The following is a 24,188-nucleotide window of genomic DNA, read 5'->3' as shown; positions in this document are numbered from 1 at the left end:
ATCTGTAATCCCAGTGGCTCAGAAGGCTGAAGCAGGAGGATCCCAAGTCCCAGCAACATAGTGAAGCCCTAAGCAAGTTAGCAAGACTCTGTCTCAAAATAAAATGTTTAAAAAAAGAGAGGGGACTGAGGGTGTGACTCAGAGGTTAAATGCTCCGGGGTTCAATCCCTGGTACCAAAAAAATAAAATAAAATAAAATAAGTAACAGTCCACATGGCGGGGGCAGGTTCCTTGCCAATAGACCCACACTATAATTAAAGTGCTAAGAAAATTTTTCCATCAAAAAAAAAAAAATTCCCATTGTAAACATGTGAAATGCTGGGAAGAATAAAATGCAACAGAAAGGTGTAAGGGTAGGTAAATTTCAGTAAATTTCAGTGAATTTAGGATTTTAAATACATGTAAAATTGACATAAATGATAGTAATTACACAAAAGATAGGAGAAGAGTAAAAGGAATTAAGGTTTTCCATTGTCCTACCATTGTTTGGAAAGTAAGATAACCATTATAAGAATTGGATGGATGCATATATGGTATATAAAATGCATTTCACATAGTATAAGAATATTAAATTTTGTGTATATAATATTTTAACACAACAATCAAAAAGGAAGCCACAGAGAAGGGAAAAAAATATAAAACATAATAGAAAACAAATAGCAAATGGCAGGTAATAACTAAATATGTGAGTAAATATATAAAACACAATAGACTAAGTGCTCCAATTAAAAGATAAAAGTTGACAATTCTCAGGAAAATTAAAACCCAAATACATTCTTCTTTTAAAACAGAAGCATTTTTAAATATAGAGATATAGAAAGTTGAATATAAGCGTTTTAGTTAGCTTTTTCGCTGCTATAACTTAAAGACCTGACTAGAACAACTGTTCAGGAGGAAGTTTATTTGGAGGCTTATGGTTTCACAGGTCTCAGTCCATAGACAGCCAGGTCCATTCCTTGGGGGTCAAGGTGAGTCTGAACATCATGGTGGAAGAGCATCATGGAGGGAAGCAACTCACATGATGATCAGAAAGCAGAAAGAGGGACTCCGCTTTCCAGATACAAAATATTTACCCCAAAGTCATACCCCTATTCCCACCTTCTCCAGTCACACCCCACTACTTCAGTTACCACTTATGTAATCCCTATCAAGGGAGTAAGTCACTGATTGGGTTAAGATTCTCACAACCCAATCATTTCTCCTTGGAAGCTTTTTGCATTTGTCTCACATGTGAGCTTTTGGGGATACCTCACGCACAAACCATAACAATAGGAAAATGAAAAAATGTTTATCATCTTAACATTAACAAGAGAAAGTTGATATAGCTCTACCGATATCAAAATAAGCAATGAAAAATATATTACTAGTTATAATTTACTAGTTATAGAGTAGAACATTTTAAAATAGTGTATTTCATGAAAGAGATAAAATTTCTAAATTTGGACTCTGAGGGGTGATTCAGTGATAGAGCACTTGCCTAGAATGTGTAAGCTCTAGCACCAAAAAAAATAAAATAAAATAACAAATTCTCAATCTATATGAACCCAATAACATTAAAATACATAAAGCAAGTTGGACATAGTAGCATACACGTGTAACTCTTACAATTCAGGAGGCTGAAGCAGGAAGATCATAAGTTTGGGCCAGCATAGACAACTTAGTGAGACCCCGTCTCAAAAAAATAGAACTGTAGCTCAGTAGTAAGGCACCCCTGGGTTCAAGCCCCAGTACCACACTCACACACACACACACACACACACATACACACATCTATACACATATATTTGTGTGTGTATGTGTATTATATACACACATGTGCATATATGTAAATATATATAAAAAACTATAGAACTTAATAGAGAAATAGACACATTCACAATCACAGTTGGTGTTTTTATAGCAAATTTTACAAAGATAAAAAAAAAAACCTGCCCTAATTTTATTTTCATTGTCAGATATCAAAACCAGGACTTGGTACATGCCAAGGAAAGTACAATTGAGCTGCACCCCAACCCATCCTTAATTAATATACCCAGAATAATAGATCTAACAACTGCAGAATATATATTCTTCCATATCTACATGTAAACTTTGGCAAAATTATCCTATAAATCATGTGTCAGAAATTTCAAAGTATTAAAATAATTCAGAATATGTTCCCTAACAACAGTAAAATAAACTAAATATCATAGAAAAATAATTAGAAAATTCCCCAAAGTTTGAAAAGTAAGCTATATACTTGAACATAAAATTATGTCTCAAAAAAAAAAAAAACCACAAAAATTTAAACTAGTTTAGCTAAAAGATAATGAAAAGTTGATATACTAAAACTTGTGGGATTGAGGTAAACAATTACGTAGCAATGGGTAAATTTAAGTATACGGTATTATAAAAGAAGAATGAAAGCAATGATTCTAAGTATTTATCTCAAGAAAATAGGAAATACAACAGTTAAATAAGTACAAAGGAAGCAAATGAAAAAGATAAGACTTTTAAAAATAGAAAACCTTAAAATACAAGAAATAAGCAATGTCCTGAGGTAAAAATTAAGAAAAGTTAGTTTGGGGGCTTCTGGTAATATTGTTCTTTTTGGTTTTATTTTTTTCTAATTACTGGTTATATGTGAGCAATTACTTTGTGAAAAATTATATTCAACACTATGGTTTGTGGCATCTTTATGTGGTCAAATTAAGAAGCACACACACACACACACACACACACACACACACACACACACACAATTCTGGCAAATGGCCAGAAATTACTTTTTTCAAGTTGCATCTAACCTATTCTGTGGCATATTTCCAGCACTTTCAAAAAGAATATAATGAGGCAGGCAAAGCCCATCTTTTCAGTCCTTGTCCTTCACCATTCTTTCTCCTTGCCTCTCCCATTCCCATATTTTCATCTCCCAAGACTTGCCTTCAAGGTACTCCAATAGCAAGGCTCCAAGAGCCCTCTGATATGCCTTACTACCACCAGAGGAAACCTCTTAGCCTATGCCTTATTTTGTCTCATCTTTGAAATGCTTATCTCATTACATAAGCACAATACTGCTGGGAAAAAAAAGAATGAGTTCTGAGATCAGAGATGTTGGAGGAAGGCAGAATATTTCCTATTTCCTCCCCATTTTTTTTTTTAAATATATAAATACTTTAATTTTAAAGGAGCTGGCATTATTTTCCTTTTTGTCCAACAAAAATACTCAAATATAGTTTGACCATACTCATAATTTCGATGTAATATTATCTCATTTTTCAGTATAGCAAATTACTGTGGCAGTTAGGGGACACTTTAGTATTATATCCTGGGCATTTTCAATGTCATTTTAAACTCAAAATATAGTTGCAATTAATGCATGTTGAGCACATACTTCAAAGTTCAAACTTAGCAGTATCTTGATTTTAATATTTTACCTTCAAAGAAATATTTTATAAAAAGAAGTGTTCACATCATGAACATAAGATTCATAATACACATTGTGTATTAAACTACCCAGTTAGTCCTGCAGAAGATAAACCTACTTATCTTTGTTTAACCCAGCATTTTCAAAATGAATTTTTTCACAGAAGTCTTTTTTTTCACATCATGACAATCCTTCATTTATTCAAATATTTATGGAGTGCCTAGTATAAGCCTAATACCATTTCTGCACTAGTGATAAAGCCATGAACTCCAGGAGTTTACACTACTAGTGATGAAGAGAGATAGTAAAGACAAAAATAAGATATGATTTCAGGAAATAATAAATGCCATTAACAGAAAGAAAGTAGGGCATGGAGATAAACAGTCGCATATAGGTGAGATTATAGGGTATAGGTGATAGAGGAATCCACAGGTTATAATTTAGGAACTTCCGCCTGAGGTGAGTACCCTTGTGCTGTCAGAGGTGATGAAGTTCTACGAAAAGAGAAAGTTTGAGAAAATCCTCAACATGTTCCTTCATTCCAATTAATAGATGAGAATAAGTGTGAAGATACTTATTATCTGATTCTGAAGATCAAAGTAATTGATGGGGATTAGATAATCCAGAAAAGAGGGAGGACAGTGTCATGGGAGGTATCCATGGGACTGAGAATCCCTCAATTATACTATGTAGATGGTACACAGTGAATGCACTCCTAAGGCAATTTTCCCTTCTTGTAAAATTAGAGAAATGTAATGTTTACAGGCTTTCTTGAATATCTCAGCTGCTTAATTTACCCTACACTGTTTCTCTTTAGTAGCTATTTGACTGGCATGATTTTTCCTTCCTACAGACATAGAAACGGGATCACTGTGGACCGTACTAGTCCTCATATCATAGAACAGGTTATTCCAAGAATTTTGTTTTGTTTGATACTGGGGATCAAATCCAGGGATACTTTACCACTGAACTACATCACCAGCCCTTTTAATTCTTTTTTTTTTTTTTTTTTTTTTTGAGACACGTTCTCACTAAGTTGCTTGGAGACTTGCTATGTTGCTGAGTCTGGCCTTGAACTGACTCCTCTTGCCTCTTTCTGAGTCTCTGGGATTACAGACATGTGCCACTGCATCTGGCCATACAGGAGATCCTGGGTTAGTACCCTAGCAGTGATTCAACCAAGCATTCAAGTTCAATTCATGTATTCTTCCATTCATTAGCTCACAACACAGATATGTATTATATGTACAACCCTGTGGTAAGAGCTAAGTATCACTGCATGCGTGGTACATGCCTGTAATCCCAGGTATTCAGGAGGCTGAGCCAGGAGGATTAGAAATTGAAGGCCAGCCTGGGTCACTTATCAAGACATTGTCTCAAAGTAAATTAAAAAGAGATATAGCTCAGTGATAGAGGACTGGCTAGCATGTGCCAGGCTTTGGGTTCAATCCCGAATAATGAAAAAAAAAAAAAAAGAAAGAGAGACTAAGTGTACAGAAGCAAATATGATCAAAGAATCTTATTCGCATATTGTAGTCAAAAGGTTAGGTATTTTCCCTTTGTATTTCCCAGCCTTTGTCTTAAGAAATCAGTAAAGGCTTCACGAAGAGAAGTAACTCGTTTGTTTGTGACTTTCTGAAGCCACAGAGAATACAATAATCAGGGTAAATGCCTGAGATATACTTAAAGTCTTCACCTGTGAAGCCCTTGGCACCTTTTAGGGTAATGATAAATAAAACTATCTCTTGCCAATCAATAGAAATACTATGTCATAAAAACAAACTTCTCCCCTTTCTTCTCACTGGGAAGGCACAATTCAGCAGCATAACTTCTGAACACTCATCAGACCCCAGAGGACACTCAGACCCAGTTAGGGCTATGAAAGCAGTGCTTCTAATTCACTACCTGAAAACATATGACTTATCTGAAGCAGAAGTAGCAAGGAACAGCTAGGCCATGATAATCTGAAATTATCATGAGCAGCAAAGAAAGTCATAATGATTGGGTGCATGAGTCATCTGCTAACTGTTTCTCAATCAGAAAAAAAAAAAATATGTCAAGGTACAGGTAACCAGGAGTAAAGCAATACCCAGAAATTAACAAGCAATAAACAATTTCCTTCTAGAATAATAGAAGGAAAGATGAAGCCTATGAGAAACTATCATAAGGAAACTGGGTTGATTCAGAACAACACTGAGCAGGCTGGGTGAAAACTGGTTTTACAAAACCAAAATATCTGCAGTAACTGATATGGGAAAGGAAAGGAAATCTATACTTTGGCCAAGCAAAGAATTGTAGGCTACTAATAGGTGAGTTCCAGTCAACCAATTTACTCTTTCCATTTGGCCTGCTGACTCAACTTGAAATGCCAAACGGCAGGAAAAGATCCTAAAGAGAAAATTCTAGTGAGGAAAGAGATACTGATAATGCATTTGAGGTACTCTCAATGCCTCCACACCCATTATTGCTTTCCTATGATCCACTCTGGTTACTAGAATAGAGAACTGGTCTGGATTCAATGGAACGCCCCCATCCACTGCTCTTGGTTGATACTGCTAGGTTAGTATTTTTCACTCTTGATTCATCTGTCTTTCTAGTAGATGGCAAACTCCTTGAGAGCAGAAGTATTAGCTTATCCAGTCCTGTCTCTCCAGCACCCAGCATCCTTTCTTGGACCAGAATAGGCATTTTAGAAGTCTTAATAAACCAAACCTACTTGAACAGCCTCTGATATTTCTTCTATAATTTGTCATCCTGTTTGAATATAAAGTTAAGACTTTGGTTACAATTCTTTTACAGAACCCTACAGAATTCCATTCAGATTCTACCTGCCTCGTTCAAAAATTCAGCTAACAGATGGACAATGAATGGATAGCCATTCATTCCATAGATCTTTACCAAGCACCTAATGTATGACACACATTGCTCTTGAGGCTTGGGCTATATTAGTCAACAAACTAGTACCTCTGTGTTTGTGGCATTACATTCCAGTGGGAAGCAGGAATAGAAAACAAGCGTAAGGAGATAAGCTGGTGAGTTACAAGATAAGTGCCATAGAAAAGGGGGAGGAGCAGAATAAGAAAGATCAGGAGTGATAGGATGTAGGACTGTGGGTGGGGCCGTTTGTAGCACTAAAGAGGATAATCAGGGTACTTCTCATTGAGAAGATTTGACCAAACTAGAGGAGGTGACAGGGTTAGCCACAGCCAGTTTTTCTCCCAGTTCCATAGAGCACTTTAAGCCATTGCCACCTGGGACTCAGAAGATGTGGTAAATTTGCCAAGCTGCCAGAGCTTGTGCTTTTGGCTCAGACAGTAATTTCAGTGAGTAAGATTTTGGTCATTTAGTGACTGCTGTGTGATGTGGGAGAGCAAGAACAGGAACAGAGAAAGGAGAAGAAGCACAGTACTTAATGGTGTGGGGGAAGGGGATAGGGACCTCCCCTCTAACCTGAGATCAAGGAAGTTTTTGGGTAGAATGAAATCAAAACCTAACCTAAATGTTCTTCTCTGTAATAAGTTTAAATTATTAAAACCTGACATAAACTCTACAGAATCTGTTTGCTGCCTCTGGTCTTTTAGGTGGTCTTTTTCCTTCTGTATATATTTCCACAGTGATCAAAAGAGAGCAATCCCAACTATAGTTTCTGATCTAGCAGAGAAAGTTCTGGTTTTATTGCTTTAATCCTAGCCCTGTAGTGCTCTTATTACATTGTATCCCTCTCTTCCTTGAGATTCTCTCAAAGAAGATATAACTAACCAAAACGTAGTCGAAAATTTATTCATCCAATTAAAAACATTTATTAAGTGACTGCTACCTTTCAGGTAGAGAGTATGTACCAAAGATACAAAGATGAGGAAGATACAATTAGACAGTAATGAGAAGTGATCTTTAATAACCTACTGGCACATTGCTATACCACAGCCCAGAATAGAATAACGGCAAGTTACGAGAAAATAGTAAAATAGGTTTGTCATCCTCTAGATACAATTCACGCAAAAATTAACTTTTTTCCCAGTGGCTTCTAAAGGGTGAAACTTAAGAAGAGTCATGTTCATTTTTTTTTTTTTTTTGAGTCATGTTCTTACTGATGATATTGTTTCATTGTTGTCATTGTCTTTCCCATAAAACTCTAAAACCCCAGAAAATTGAGCCCCTCCTTCTGGTTCCTGTTAATAAGTCTGTTTCACTGACATTTACCATACTACCATACTACCATTCTTCACGAAAGAGGAAGGGGGATGGAGACTTCGCAAAAATCAGTGAAGAAGAACTGGAAACAGTAAAGTCTTGAGGCAGCAACTAAGAACATGTCAAAGTACAGAGGATAATGGTGGTCAGGCTGATGGAGAAGACAGGACTTTATGGAGTGACTCATTTGGAGATCATGCTATTTCTGCTGTTGGCTCTCAATAAAACCTCACCATTTGGTGTCAGTGATGTTATTTTATGTAAGATGGAATTCGTTGCCAGAGAAATACATGTTTTCTTCATATGGTTAAAAGTACAACTTCTCCTAAAACTTAAATGAACACATAACATGTGAACCATATGTACCAGTGTTTCATGTCATATCTTGGAATGTTTTTGCATCAATGAACAAGTTGTTATCACTGTCTTTTCTGCAAAGAGAATGGCAGCTATGCAAATTCAGAAGAAAAAAAAATAAGCAAATCTCTCATAGACTACTTCATGTGTTTTATTTATTCACTAGACTCATCCTTCTAAGGAGGATTTTATACTGCTTTTGTTTGCTTGCTAGGCCTATCCTGTTTCCATTCCCAAATGAGGTGCTCCTGGAATTTAAGGTATCATTTCAGCAGCCTGGTCACAAATTTCCTGTTGTTTCCTCTGCTCGGCTTCCACCCTTGAATAATGCCTCTCCCTCTATATTAAATTCACTGTAGCTGTCTAGGACCCAGAGGAGAATACAGAGTTCTAAGCCCCTGCATATCTTCAAAATAGGAAAGACAGACCAGAAAAGCAATAAAATGACAGGCCCATTGTTTGAGACCAACGCTGGGACTTCCCCTTTTGTATAAGCTGAGTCATATTTTTCCTGTTGTCAACTTGAAGGCTGTCGGTTGATGGACGATAGGGCTATCTTGCTGATGTATAAAGCCTGGCAGACAGGTCCCCTTGCGTTTGTTTGCCTTACCTTGGACCCTTACCAATTAGAAGTTGTTCACTGGCCAAAAGAGATAAGAAATGGCTTATTAAAGCCTGGATACTACACTGAATGAACTAATTTCTGACATTTTTCTTCTGTTAAAATGCTATCCAAGGTTCCTGCCTTGTGCAATCTTACTGATTTTAACAGAGGTCTTTGGGGATGTATATGTGCATTTTATTCTTGATATCTATTCAGTTGACACATGCTTTAAAACCACAGATATATTTGATTGGCTGGCCAATTGTGAAAACAGGAAGTCAGAGGATGGAATCAACTGTGAAACAAACATAACAAGTGAAGCTTTCTACTTAAGTGCAAGGATGGGAATGCCATTATGAGAAACAAATAGATAAACAAAATGAAATGATAATATCAATATAATTCCAACAGGAAGAGCATCCAGATTGCACTAATTATCATATTTTCAGTGCCTTATAACCAATAAAATAGTTTTCAGATCTTAGTACATAATATTGTTGTTAGACATGATAAAATCTCCAAAATTAAGAGAGGGATGTGATGACATTTGCTAGCTAGGAAATATCTGAGATAATCTTTTTGCCTCATAGTCACCATCTGCATTGAACTTAAAAAACATGTCCAAATTGGTTGCTTCATTTACTCAGCAAACATCTACTGAGTGTTCGCTCTAGGACAGACACTTTTATAAGCATTAGTGTTAGGAAGATCATAGCAAATTCCCTTCTTGCACATAAGCAGTGCATGTTGCATCCAGACTCTTCATGTAATGGGTTTCCAAACCCAGTCCTCCTGTGATATTTATTTCTTCCCAGATGTATTTTCAAAAGAAGTTTGTTTATCAGCAGTGTGAAATTTTTTTTTTAAATACTCTCCTATCAGTGGATATGGGGAACACAGACAAATATTAGAATGAAATGCATGAGGTGAATTCTAAACAAATACCAGGAAATGCTAACTCTATAATGAATTTATGAAATTTATCACTTCAAAAATATCAGAAATGTAAATGGATTTTTAAAATGCTTGAGTAAATCTTGAAATGGGACCACTAAACAGTAGATGGGGAAGGACAGAGAAGGGAGTACACTCTGTACGGGAAATCTTTAAGAAATTTCTTTATTAGATTTACCATGTAAATGATGGCATGTGTCATCTATTCAGATAATTGAGTTTTTAAAATATGATCAATATCTCTCAAGGTCTGACTCTGCCACAAAATTTTTTAAAAATATTACAGTGGAACATTTTAATGTCATCTTATTGGAGAGAGAATAACAAATTAATAATGAAGACTTAGCACAATTCATAAAAGATTGTCATGATGCATATATCATCTATTTAACCTTCAAACAGAATTTTAAGAAACCATTTAGGAAGAAATACTTTTGAGGCAGTAGATACTCATTTCAGACAGTCTTAATTGGGTTCGAAAATCTGTTTCTAGAAATTTGGAATCAAAGCTAGGAAAAAACACAAAGACAACCTACTCTAACTTTCTCATCTTACAGATGAAGAAACTGAGGTACAAACCAACTGAATGACTTACAGAGGTCATAACATATGTACAGTGAAGGAGTCAGGCCAAACATAGGTCATGTAGATTTCAGAACTTGTCCCATGTCTTCACGTGAACTGGAAATGAAAAAAACTGCATCCAGCATGATCCAGTTGCCCTGTATCCCACATTGTCAAGTGATTGCCTCTGGAGAGAGAATCAGTCAATAATTAGAAAGGCACTACATTGACTTCAAGCTTATGAATTCACTTTAATAGGTGTGTTACTTGTCATCATACCCATGGAGCATTACAGAGCTGCTTACCAACCCTATATGAACACAAAGATCTTTTTTTATTGTTGTTGTGTAATAAAGGAGAAAGTGAAGAAAAATTCTAAGGAAAAAAGCCCTCCCAAAGAAAAATCCAGAGAAAATAGCAATAATAATGCAAAATATTCAACTATGTAATTTCCAAGACTTTCATTTATCTGGATAATCGAGTAACACTATTATTCATTTCACAGCTATAGATCAATTTGCTCATGTGTGAAACCTAAGAAATACAACCATTTTCTCTTCAGATGAGTGATCCTGGTTTGAGTTACCCATATAACTTGATCAAAATACATTATTCCAGATGGACTCCAGTTGCTGGGCAGATGGAAATATTTAAGTAAAAGTCTAAAAACTTTATTATCATAAATTAGGTGGTCTGGGATAAAAAAAATATGAGAATATATAACTGTAATCCAAATAATTTATAAGTTTCATGAATGTTTTAAAATTCTACTCTTAGTGGGGAAATTTCAAAAAAGAAAAAATGGAGACATATATAAGTTTAAAAAAATGTCCACTTTTAGTCAAATTGTAATCAATAGGTTGTAGCTATGATAAATATACTTGTCACACAGTCACTTTCTGTTCCACATCCTGAGTCAACCAGTTCATAAACCAAGCTCAGGTTTTTGCTTTCTCCTTCAGCTGACTGGTCAGGATCCTCCTACAGACACAGAAAGGTGTAGTCACTGGGGTGACTATAGTGTGTGACCTGCATTTCTGGGCTCGCTGTTCATGCCACTTATGTGTAATGTCAGTCATTTTGTGTGACATTTCTAGATGTACATTTCTATCTAATGATAGATTGCTGCTAGTCCTGTCCATATTTATGACTTGGCCAATTCAACAGAAAATAGCTCATAATGGTGACCCAGTTGACACCCCATGGTCAAGGGTTCCATCTCTAATAGAATTCAATGCTGCTCCAGGCCCTACTTTTCAAAGAGATGTCATGCTCTAGAACCTCAAAGTCCTGCCTTGACAGTCTCCCACCGGAGGTTGCCATAAACTCCAAACCACATCTTTTCCTACCATTATACATCTCCAAAACTACAGGGTCTGATGGATTGATAGCACTAGAACCCAGACCCCAATATATCCTAGATCTGTTACAGAGCCCTTTCCAGCTCTGGTAGCCACTCAAAGCTGCAGGGTAACCAGGTATATGTGGCAGTGTCTTGTGATCAGTATACAAGAAGTGGCAATTTAACTTTCACATTGGAGAGATATTCCATCATGTCCCTAACCATTGGAACTTCAAATACTTCACTAATATGGCAGGTTCCTGAAACTCACAAGGTGTATGTCCTATAGCCAAGGATTGGCAACTCTTACTATGGGGGAACATAATACCTTTAAATATTCAGGGATATCTATAGAACAAAATCCTCCAGTGACATCACCCCAGATGTCTCTATTTTGTGTTTTAAGACCTTAGACATTCCCAACCAGGATTCATAAGAGACTTGCCTTGGTTGAACATCTACATATCTCTGGAGCATCTGGAACTCTATTTATCAAGGCCTGAGTCTGTCCTTCACTATTCTATCTATTCACTATTTAACTTCAGGAGATAAGTGCCTCTTTGTAAGCTACCAAAGAGGTGCTCTGGCCCTCATGCTTAGGGTTTATGTGTTAATGATCCTCACTCATTTTCTCAGTATCCCACTGCAAAGTATCAATATAGCAGTAATAATCAGCCAACTGTTCTGTCTTTGTGCTCCCCACTCCAATATCTTTCAAATCCTTGACTCACTGCACTTGCAAGTGTGTTCTCCATGGAGGTGTTCCTGTATGTCATCATGGGTGAAACTTCCAATAATTAGACTGCCACCTTGCCTCAGGGATTATCTAAGCCCAATTTTCCTCTTGGGATGTGGTCCTCTTTGCCTGTCAGGCAGTGAGTAAGCCTGGCCCAAGCCCTATCTTACCACCTGATTTGTAAGAACACATTTGGTATCAACTGTGTCACTTCAGATCAATCCCAATACAGATGCCAAAATAAGATTACACATGGAAGATATTTACTGGGGAAAAACTCTTGCGAAAGATGAAAGTTGGGGGCAGTAGGAGTAGGGAGAACCTTCTGATCACAGTAAGGAATTGACACCTGAAAAGAAGAAACAAAGTTTATGATTCTGATTCATACAATTTATAACTCTGTACTGCTACCATTTCTATAACTTATGCTCATAACTTGTTAGTTGTTAGAAAAACTGGAAGTGGATATACATAGAAAAGCCTCGCTCAGCTCTCTACGGAGTAGGCCTTAGCAACTGTGAAGTTATATGTTCATTGCAAATAATAGAAAAATAATAAGCAAAGCCCCTGAGTGTCCTACAAAGAAATGCAGTGCCTCTTGTTTCCTGTGTTGACAGGTAGACAAGGAGGCTGCCCCCTCTGCATTTATAACAACCCCCACTTCTCATTAAAAGCAGGGTTAAGCACTCTAAATTTTAGAGAGCTCAAGGAAGGAAGCAGAATGCACTTATTACCTGTAGATATGGCCCCCAAATGTGTTGTGCCCTACAACTATTATTACTAACTAAAATGCTTCTCTCCCATTTGTTCTTCAGAAAAGAAGAAAAATAGGACTTATGACAGGAAGTAGGATAAAGCCAAGCTATGCTGCTCTGTGCCTACTATTTCAGCACTTTACAAATGTTTTCTACATCCTCACAACTCTTTGGGATAGTAATTATTACCCACCCTCAAATATGAAAAAAAATCAAGTTTATAGAGGTTAAATATTTTATCCATGATAATCCAGCTATCCAAAATGATCCTTGACTATAGAAACTTGAATATTTCATTTTTTCAGAACTTTATCTGTAAAGTGAACTTTACTTCAAGAATTCAAGAAACTTTCAAGTTGAAATAATTTTATTCCCCAAAAGAAAAAATCTTTTCTAGTGTTAAAAGTTTTAAATCTATAATGAATTTTATCCCTACCCTTATTACTACCGTATTGTTTTAGACAGTGAGTCGTTAGTAGATTTCTCTCTATTGAGGGCAGCTATCACGTCTAAATTGTCTCATCCCTAATCAATAAGAATGAGGCCTGAATGTCATATGCAGCTATATATGTTGAGCCAAATAAGAAAGACAAGCAACTTAGTTCATGGTTCTGCTAATTCTCCAATTATTCTGATATAACAACTTAGAATTCTACAGAGAAAAACACATTCTTGTTTTATCCCATGGGACCTACATCCTAGTGGAAAAGTCTTGCAAAATCTCTGAAGCTCTATTTGTTGAGCTTTTTCCTTGGTGAAAGATAGAGGTGGGTTATAGGAATCAGTAGGAAATCCTTACCTCATGATTTTCCCACTCCATGAAGAAATGACTATCAGAAACATAAATGTAAAGAGTGCATATTATTTGGGAAACAGATCATGAAAGATAACCTCAGGCAATATGACCTTGACAGCGACTTTCAAGGTTTACCTTGAGCATAGACTTTGGACAGTGATCAACCTTAGTTTGACTTCTGTTCATGACCCTAGAGCTGTGTGACCTTGAACAAGTTAACTAACCTCTCCAAACATGGTTTCCTTGTACATAAAACAGATACAATAACAGTGTGATTGTGAGAATTAAAAGCGAGAGCAAATATAAAATAGTTACAAGGCCAGCACATGATAAATACTCATTAAACAGGAATTCATCCTCATTATTATTTTTATTGTGCATGCAACTAGCTATTTCATGTGTCTGAGCTGAATGATGATAACATTTGGAAATCACAATTTCCAAAGGGAAAGCACCTTTCAGCTCAGAGGACCAAAGCACTGGAACATATTAATTCTTGTCTATTTTATTTATACTATTATAGGTAGGAGTACAAATAATGGCCTACCTATTTAAAAGAACTATGGTATAGAGCGTTAACTATACATGCACAAAATTGTAGATAAAACCTTAAAATCTAGGTCTCATTTTCTAAGATTCCTTGAATTAAATGGATCATATTATTTTTTTCCAGTGGCTAAATATTATTTATTGGAAGTGTAAATCAATGCTGCTGATATATTACTCTTTCGGGAAGTGTTTGGGGAATTTTTTTGTTGTTTTGTTTTTATGTTTTTTGTTTTTTGTTTTTTTGTCTTTTTTTTAAAGGCTCTCAAATTTTCTAAATGTGAATTTAAAAGTCTGTCAGTCTATGTGCCGATAACACAAAACAGATTGTAAATGTAACGGGATGCAATCAAGTCCAACAAATCCAATGAGAGCGCCAGAAGGCTTAATATTAGGACTGCTCCTGTTCACAGGCTTTGCTAATGACAGAACAATTGTTTGTGCTGATTTGTAGCTGGCATTGATATGCAGACCGCGACACTTTCATCTAAAATCCCTCTCCAAATTTTTTTAATCCTGTCAAAGAATTTGCTGTATCTGCAAAGAGCAACTCCAGAGAATCTTTCTAAATAATAAGAAATGGGAATCTTCAAGCAGTCTTTAATTCTAAAGCCAGACCGTTAGTTGAAATATACAATGGTTATTCTCTTTGTCATTGTTTTGTCATCTACCGGGAAGCCTGAATCTTATCCATCTGTATGAATTAATAACTAAACACAGTTTTAAAATATTGGAATTGGTCAGTGTGGAAGGGAAGTGGGTGCTGATCTGCAGAAGGATATTCCAAGATTCCAAACTTATCTAACATTTCCTTCACGAAACACAAAAATGTAAATGTGCTCTGACTGCTGCTGGCATTTACTGTGGGGACCTTTTTTTTTTTTTTTTTTTTTCAAGCAGCACCTGCCTCTCTATTCAGAGATGACTGCGTGTGAGGATTAGTGCAAACAACAAAGACTTGCACTGTGGCAGCGGCTGCATCATTTTCTTGGAACTTGCCATTATGTTTCAGGTCAGAGATTGAGGTTTGGTACAGGGAATGGAGCTTTCAATATCAGGTGAATAGATTTTTGTAAGAGGTTGGCAAGCTGTGGGTCTTACAGAGAAAAATGGTGCTTTAAAAATAGTCACATTTCTTTTGTACTCTAATTATCAGTGCATGACGAATCATTTTTTATATTCTGTTCGTGTGTGCAAAAGGAAGTATCTTCTATCCATCTCTGTGGGCTGGCCATTTTAAGAAATGAAAATGTTCCCATATTTAATCAGTTTTTTAAGAATATATAATTTACCTGGAAAATTGATCCCAAGACATTGCTTTTAAGGGAAGATGAAAAGGGGTTCAAATTCAGTAATTTATTTGGTAGGTCATTGTCACATTTCCTGTTTAAGCCTACCAGCTTAAATTTTGCATAAATTGGTGATTTTCTCATAATTTCTATTGGAAAAAAAGTTTCATACTGTATAAGTGAGCAAATGTCAGCTATAGGAATAATCACTCTTATTTTGAAAAATAGAAAAAAAAAATGATAAACTATAAAGAACAGTAACTTGAGTTGAGTGCAGCTCTGACATTGATGGCGAGAGTCCTGGCCAGTCACTTCATTCCGTTGAGTTTCCATTTCCTCATCTATAAAGTAGAAATGGTAAAGATTTCCTTCCCAGGGCTGTCACGAGCAGGAAATGGGAACATGTTTGTGAAGTACTTTACAAATGGTAAACATCATCAGAGCATCAGATAGAAAGGGAAGACCAAGAGGAATAATTGTGGTGATTACGATACATAACAACTATAATATTTAATATTAAATAAGACAATAATTATTATTAGCAAAAACAGTGAATCCTGCCCAGAAGAGCTGAAAATTGACAGATGATGCAGCTCAGACTATATTCTTCTTATGCTCTGGACTGGAGGTGAAGGAGACACACAGCCTGGGCCCTATTATCCCATACAAACAAGGGAGGTCTATTCTGAATGAAGTGGACCTTAGACTTACATTATACCTGTTCTTTGAAAGAATCTGCAGACCTTGAATTAAAGTCACATCTTTCCGAGAGCCTTTACAAAAAGCAAAAAGGTGGGCTGATACAGGATCATATTCTACAAAGAGCTTACAGGGTTTCAAATGACCTTTGCCCACAGAACAGGGGAGTCTTGTTGACTTGTCAAGGTCTTGTTTCTCTCTTAATACCTCAGTCACCCACATGTTTGTACAGCCTTCCTGAATTCACCAGTCAATGGCAAGTATTCACTACCATATCTGTGCTCCAGAATATACAGCTTTCCATTGTTAGAGGGTTTTAAGTAGGATCCTTAAAAAGTTATAGGAATTAAGGATGAAAAACTATTGTACATTTTTGCTTTTGGAACCAACCAACAACCCAGGACAATTAATCCATTGTTAACACTAGGTGCCCCACACATACAACTTCCCATACTCTGAATGTACTTTGTGAGGTGAGAAAGCCAGGCAACTTGTGGTCACTTCTGAGGAGTCCAGAAGCATTACATATCCTCTGATCAGAGATGGTAGAGAGATGCAACTGACATATAGAGTATCAATTCTTTCCTTCTTTAGTGGCTCTATGCCATTACTGCTTAGATAAGTTGGAACTACATTTTCCAGAATCTCTTCCCCTTTAGTCTCTTCCCTGGGTTAGTGTTGGTCACAAAAGAAGTTTGCATGAGATTTGGGAGAGGGAGTAAACCAGCAACCCTTATGCTCAGGAGATGATGGTTGCTCAAGACAGAGGTACCAGTAAGATCTGGTTTGTCCTACTCATTCTGATATACATTACTCCCACCTGACAGCCTGACCTGTGGACAAATAGCAACACCAGGCTACCACCAAACCCTGCTATGAATTCAGAGGTATTAACCAAAAAGACCCAGTAATGATCTGCAGACTTCTGTCCCCGTCCCATTTCTGATTCCATTCTAACAGCTGGATATGACTGGTTTCCTATAGATTCTAACTCGCTTACCCATTCTAGATCTCGTTTAAGTTGGGTTCACACATCAACACAATACAAGTCATTTGAAGGCATTTTGTATAAGGGAAATACACTGGCTTCAAAGTTCTCTAAATATCTGAACTCAGCTCTTCTAGTTTTATGACCCTAACCTTCATTTTGGAAGAAATGGGTAAGAAATACTGGCTCAACCTTAGGTAAAGAAAATGAAAATGTCTCCCATGAGAATTCTTAATCATAAATTAATCTTCATGTATTTTTGAGACTAGAATTCATGATACCTGGGTAAGGCATAAAAATTCCAAGCTGAGAATTTACTTTTAAATGACCCATGGTTTTTAGTGCCTCTGAGGTATCTGAAAAAAATAAATACAGAAAATTTCCAAAGGAACTTAAACACAGGACAAAAAGTTTTCCAAATAAAGTTCTAAGAAACATAGGCTGACCATAAAAGAAAAAAAAGGAAAGAAAGAACATCTCCCAAGGCATCAAGCCACCATTAGCAAGAGTCAGCAAAAACAATAACAGAACCTGATCTTCAAAGATTATAAATATTGAATTTAAAGTCAAATATTTATAGATTTCCTACTCTGTGCCAAACTCTATTTCTGAGTTTCTATGTATGGGTTCAGACTTATGAGTCAGCAAAACTGAATTTCTACCATTTGGGGGATATTTATTATCTATGTTTAAAAATATAAAGAATGTCTATATTTTTTTAAGAAATAAAGAGGGTGTTAAAATGCCCAGGCAGATTTGACAAAGAAACAAATAAACCCTGAAGAAAAAATAATCATCACTGAAACTAGAAACTCAGTGGAAAGGGTAAGCAATGGGTTTAAACAACCAGAGAAAATTCAATCATCATTTATTCGGAACACACACACACACACACACACACACACACACAGAAAGAAAGAGAGAGAGAGAGAGAGATGAGAGGGGATGGAGAACATGAATAAGAGGTTAAAGGATATGAAAAACAGAGTGAGAAGTTCTGACACACATCTAATCAGTGTGAGAAAGAGGCAATATTCTAAGAGATAGGTTGAGACTTTTCCAGAACTGAAAGGGAGCAATCCTCGAACTCAAGAAGCCCAGCAAAACATACCAGGATTAAGAACAAGAGAAAACAAGCTGTATTTGGCAAATAAATTTAATGGCGACACATTTCATAATATTGTGTTTAAGTAGAAATATATATTAAAAGATAGTATGAAATTTTAACTTCTGGGAATTCATCAGAAAGGGTGAGGCAAATGAGCCCTCACTCTTAGGGACAAGGGTGGGCTTGGTCCTCTCGGAAGCCTGGCAAGGAACACCTCCTTAGATCTGGTGCCCTGAGTGCCTCATTTACCTTGCCCTGGGCCTGGAACTTATACCAAAAAATCCACATTTATAACCTCATATCTGGAATTGTTAAATATTTTTTTAAATAAGCCAAGTTATATTAATACATTTTAATCTGTTATGATCTAATTTACATTCAATATAATGTACCCATGGTAAATGTATAGAGTTCATTAAATTTAACAATATAACCACCTTCACAATCAAGATGCAGAGCACCTCCATCACCCAAAAATTCCCCTTGGACTGCTTTGTTTCTACATGCCTCCCAAAGAACCACTGGTCTGCTTATTATTAGAGTTTAGGTTTCACTTTTCATAATTTTATATAAATGGAACAATATAGCATCTACATTTTGTTTTTAATCAAGATATGCAAAATATCAAAGGCAGCGCTTCTCTAAAAATGTCTCATAACAGATGTGGGTTATTGCTAAGCATGGAAGTGCATGCCTGTAATTCCAGCAGCTCAGGAGGCTGAGGTAGGAGGATCACAAGTTCTAAGTCAGCCTCAGTAACTTAGCGAGACCCTGTCTCAAAATTTAAAAAAATTAAAAAGGGCTGGGAAAGCCAATCCCAAAACACCAAAGGCCAATGTTCTCTCTGATATGCAGATGTTAACACATAATAAAGGGGGTAGAGAGGCAGGGAAGAATAGGAATACTATGGATAGACAAAGGGGAATGAAGGGAAGGGTGGGGGGATAGGAATAGGAAACCTAATAGAATGAATCAGACATTACTTTTCTGTGTTCATATATGAACACATGACCAGCATAACTCCACACCATGTGCAACCACAAGAATGGGAAGTTATGCTCCATGTGTGTATAATATGTTGAAATACATTCTACTTTCAAGTATAACTAAAATGAACAAATAAGAATTTTTTTAAAACAGTAAGAGTGAAGGGGGAGGGAAGAATAGAAGTTCAGTGGATTCAAGGGGAATGAAGGGAAGGGAGAGGGATGGGAATGGGAATGGGAAAGACAGTAGAATGAATTGGGCATAACTTTCCTAAGTTCATATGTGAATACTACAGTGAAACTCCACGTCGGGCACAACCACTAGAATGGGAACCTAATTAGAATAGGTTATACTCCATTTATGTATCATATGTCAAAATACACTCTACCAAAATGTATATATAAAAAACACATTTTTAAAGGGGGGGGCTGGGGATGTGGCTCAGTGACTGAGTGCTCCTGGGTTAAATCACAATGCCAAAAAAAAAAAAAGAAAGAAAGAAAGAAAGAAAGAAAAGAAAAACAGATATTTATATCATTAGCTGTGATAACTAAAAGAAATGAATTGGATATCTTTTGGGGTTTGTTTTCTTTTTTCACTTATTTTAGAAGTGCTAGAGAGATTTTGATGTGCTATAGTGAAACTGTGATTCTATTAACACAACTTTAAAATATTGTATAGAATAACTTTGAAGCAAATTAGCAGAATTATCATTTTTTTCATTCTTGATTAACTTGCATTTTACTTCAGTATTCATTTTGATTTTTGTCATGATCAACACTCTCATCATGGATAATAAACTTTAAAAATGCCTAAGAATAAAAAGAATTCTTTGCTCTGTGGTAATCAAAATCAACACCATGGCTAGAGATATTCAAGTAAGTGACTAAATTATAAATATAATCACCTCAAACCATAGATGTGCCCAGTAACTCAATACACTCTACATGACTCAAAGTAATCGGTTTTGAAAGGAAAAAAAATAATCACACCATTATTTAATTTAAACACTTATAAAACAGAATTAAATATTAATTTGTATTACCTCTAACTTTTTTAAAACAGAAACTTATTACCTTTGAAAAAAATCTGTGAACGTGACATCTAATAACGAGTTTTTTAGCTGAATGCAGTAGCACACAGCTATAATCAACTGGCTGAGGCAGGAGGATGGAAAGTTTGAGTTGACCCAGGCAACTTAGGAAGACCCTGTCTCAAAAATTTTTTAAAAAGGGGACAGGGGATGTAACTCAGTGGTAGTGTGCTCCTGGGCTTAATACCAGTAATACAAAAAAAAAAAAAAAAAAAGAAGAAGAGAATTGTGAACACTCAAGAAATCAAAACAGATACTACCGTTGCCATTTTTAATGTGGAATTCCCTGTAACATTTCTACAAACCTCTGAGGACATTCAAACCACAGATTGGGAAGGAAAAATTAATCTATGCTTGTAGGTCACTCATGGGTCACTAATTACTACATCTCATCAAACATAATCATCTCTTTTGTCAGTCACCCTCTTTGAACTCTGCAGTATTTTAGACCATTTATCAGACCTCTCCTTCTTCCTTGTAATTCTCTCATCTTTCATTTCAGGTCAACATAGTATTATCGCCACTCCAACTCATCTGGCTGATTTATTTCTGTACGCCCGTTGCTTCCTTCTGTAGAGCCACAACAGAGTGTAAGCCTCTGCTTTTCTCTCACGTCATGCTCACTTTCGTGTGTTTAATCCATTGTGCTGAGCATGGGGACATTTTCCCAGTTCCACTTTATCCTTCAGATTTATCCCGCCCCCCCTTCAGCTTACTCCATTTGCTTGATCCAAATGGAGACACTTGAGGAACAGAGAAGGCTCAGGAAGAAAGCTCTGAGGGAAGGTAGCGGGTAAAGAGCAGGGCAAGTCAGGATATTTCTCTCCCCTCCTCTTTCTGCCTGGGGTATCATCTCTGATGTCCTGACTGGAGCTGGATGTTCAAGATGGCTTCTCTTAAATGGTTGGCTGTTTATTCTATTGACTGGATTCTCCTCCCTGTGACTTCTCACACTTTAGCAGGCTAGACGGGGTTTCTTGACATCATGATGGTCTGAGGGTTTCATGAGAGCCAGACAGGAGCTGCAGGACCTCTTCTCTAGAGGTCCCAGAATTTACACAATGTCACATCTACACCTTCCATTGGTCAGAGAAAGTCATGAGGTCAGACCTTATTCCAAAAAATAAAATAAAAAGGAAAAGTAGACTTTGCTTCTTCATAAGAACTGCAATACGCCATTGTAAGGGGCATGGAGAAAAGAGATGTGGTTCTTTGTTTGTTGTTTGTTTTCCATCAGTAGTAGGGATTGAATCACAGAGCCATATCCCCAGCCCTACCTCACCCTTTGTTTCTTTTTTCTTTTCTTTTTTTTTTTTTTTTTTTTTTTTTTTTTTTGAGACAGGGTCTCACTAAGTTACTTGGGACCTTGCTAAATTGTTGTGACTGGCTTTGAACTTGTGATCCTCCTGCATCAGTCTCCAAGTTCCTGGGATTATAGCAACACCATGCCTGGCAAGATGTGGTTCTTTAGAAGCATATGTTTGTCCTGTTCCTAATCTCCACATTGTGTCCTATTTGTCTCTTTAGCTGTATTGCCCCCTATTTAACCCATTCCTTGCATTCGGTAGACTGCTGGATTCTATGTTCCTAGTTTGACCCTAGATATGCAGCTACTTTCTCATTTCCAGTGGCTCAAATCTGGATCTAAGGAGAATCTCTCTTCCAATTCAATCTCAAATCCGATCCTAAATTTCCAAAGGCCTTCAGGATATTTCCATTTGAATTTCTCTTTTATCACTTTAAACTTGGAATAACCAAAACTTAGAGTTCTCTCCCCACAAAAATAAACCTTCTCATTTTATCTATACTCATCAGAGGTCATATAACAATAGAAAGCAGCTGATGCACTACTGCCAGTCTTATTGAAACACAACCATGCTCTTTCATTTTTCTATCATCTGTGGCTGTTTTCACCTGGAGGAGCAGGACTGAATAATTGCAAAAGAGAGTGTATAATCCACGAAGTTCTAAATATTATTATGTGGTCCTTTATAGAAAAATCTGCTGACCCTTGCTCTAAACCTCTGATTCTTTCTCTTTCCTTTTCATGTAAAATCAGGGACAGTTCAATGCAGGCTCTCTTCATTTCTAAGTTATTTTTATATTATTTTATCTCTCTGTGTGTCTTCATATCTTTAGTCTGCATACCTCAGTTAAATTGATCAATGCAAAATACCATCTTAATTTTGCCACTCACCTAATAACAACTCCACAGTGACTTGTTATTATGTGTAAGATAATTACAAATGGAGTCTTCTACCAATGCACCTCAATTTACCTGCAAAGTTTACTTTGCACTTTTCCCAGACACCTTCTCCAGTCAGGTACATCTTCTCTTTCTTTCCTTACATGATTTCAGAGTCACTAATTATAGAAATACTGTCTCATTGCTTATAACTGTAGCATAGAGTGCAGTGCCTGGCATATTGGGAACAGGGAAGATGACAGAACGAACTTATTTTCACTTCTGTCACTTTCTCTACATAGGATACCCTCTTTATGTTTTTCCATCTATCCAGACCTTTCTGTTTTCTCTAATCCCAACTTCTCTCTGGACTGTCCTAAGATCTCTCCCTTAATTTAAATTCCTGACATTTAAACTCCCAATTTTCCATCTATTCATGGCCTCCATGCTTAGGAAGATACAGAGTTAGTCAAAATATTGATTCTTGAGACAGTAAGAACATACCTTCGATTTAAATATGCACTGTTTGTAGCATCCTTTCACAAATTTCACAGCTGTCCTTTGAGTTACTTCTTACCCTTGATTTGAGGAATTTCTTATTATTCTCTTTTTGGAATTTTTTCCAAAGTTACAGGTTTAATAAATACTAAGAGCCAGAATAACATGGCTGGGAGCACAGCTCAGTAGTAGAACATGCTTTGCATGCACAAGGCCCTGGATTAGATCCTTAGCACCAAAAGAAGAAGAAAAAAACAGAATAACAATCCAAATGCTAAATTTTTAAGTTCAAAGTACAAGCCAAATTTATAAGGCTTTATAGGAAATTTCAGGTGAATAGTGTAACATAAGGTTTTATTCCTTTTGGCAAATTCTACTCTTACAACAATATATTAATCTGTTCATAAGGTGGAGCACTTACGGCCTAACCGCCCATAAAGGTCCCTTTCTTGATACTGTTACAATGACAAATAAATTTCAACTTGAGTTTTGGAAGGGAAAACACATTTGAAGCACTGGCCCTCTCCCTGAAAACCAGAATTGTGAACAGTTCAATCACTTCCGTTTCTTAGAATCACGGTTTTGATCAGATAACACCCTTTGTACCACCAATAATTAGGCACTTCCTAAACCCAATCAGCTACAAAATATGACCTTGGACAAATGTAAAGGAAACTCGGATGCTAGTAAAGTAGGAAAGAGTGGGAGAAGGATAGCGGTGAAGGAGAGAATGAATAAGAAAGGAAATAAAAGAATGGCACCTTGGAGTGAATGAGTCTGTAAGAATTGAACTTCTGCTATAAATAGGGCTTCCTTGATGTTTTGAATCAAACCCAATACCTGCATTCGCCCACAATCCTTGTAGTATCTCAATGAGAAAATAGTGACACAAGGAAAATTATAAAAAGAATCTTTTATCACATATGCAGCAAAGGAAAAAAAAATTTCTATACATCTAGGCTCAGAAGAAGAAATTAATTTTTAATTCTAGTGTATCCTTCCTTTGGGAGAAGACCCACCCAGTGAATTTGCTAGCAGAAATAAAAATCCAAGAAACTGAAGGAGGAAAATGTAAACAATAACAAATGGT

General features: G+C 36.5%; 1 long non-coding RNA gene across 1 annotated transcript; it reads right to left on the bottom strand.

Annotated features, from left to right (window-relative positions):
• Positions 1-10,134: 10,134 nt before the first annotated feature.
• Positions 10,135-23,322, bottom strand: LOC306670165. Its single transcript, XR_013766337.1, has 3 exons — positions 23,105-23,322; positions 21,368-21,525; positions 10,135-10,263 (listed from the first exon to the last, which is right to left on the bottom strand). It is a non-coding gene; the product is annotated as an uncharacterized lncRNA (long non-coding RNA).
• Positions 23,323-24,188: the final 866 nt, after the last annotated feature.

Source organism: Sciurus vulgaris (assembly GCF_902686455.1).
Source record: "Sciurus vulgaris genome assembly, chromosome: 9".
Classification (NCBI taxonomy): domain Eukaryota; kingdom Metazoa; phylum Chordata; class Mammalia; order Rodentia; family Sciuridae; genus Sciurus; species Sciurus vulgaris.
The sequence above is the reverse complement of the archived record's forward strand: the minus strand, read 5'-3'. Positions and strand labels throughout refer to the sequence as shown.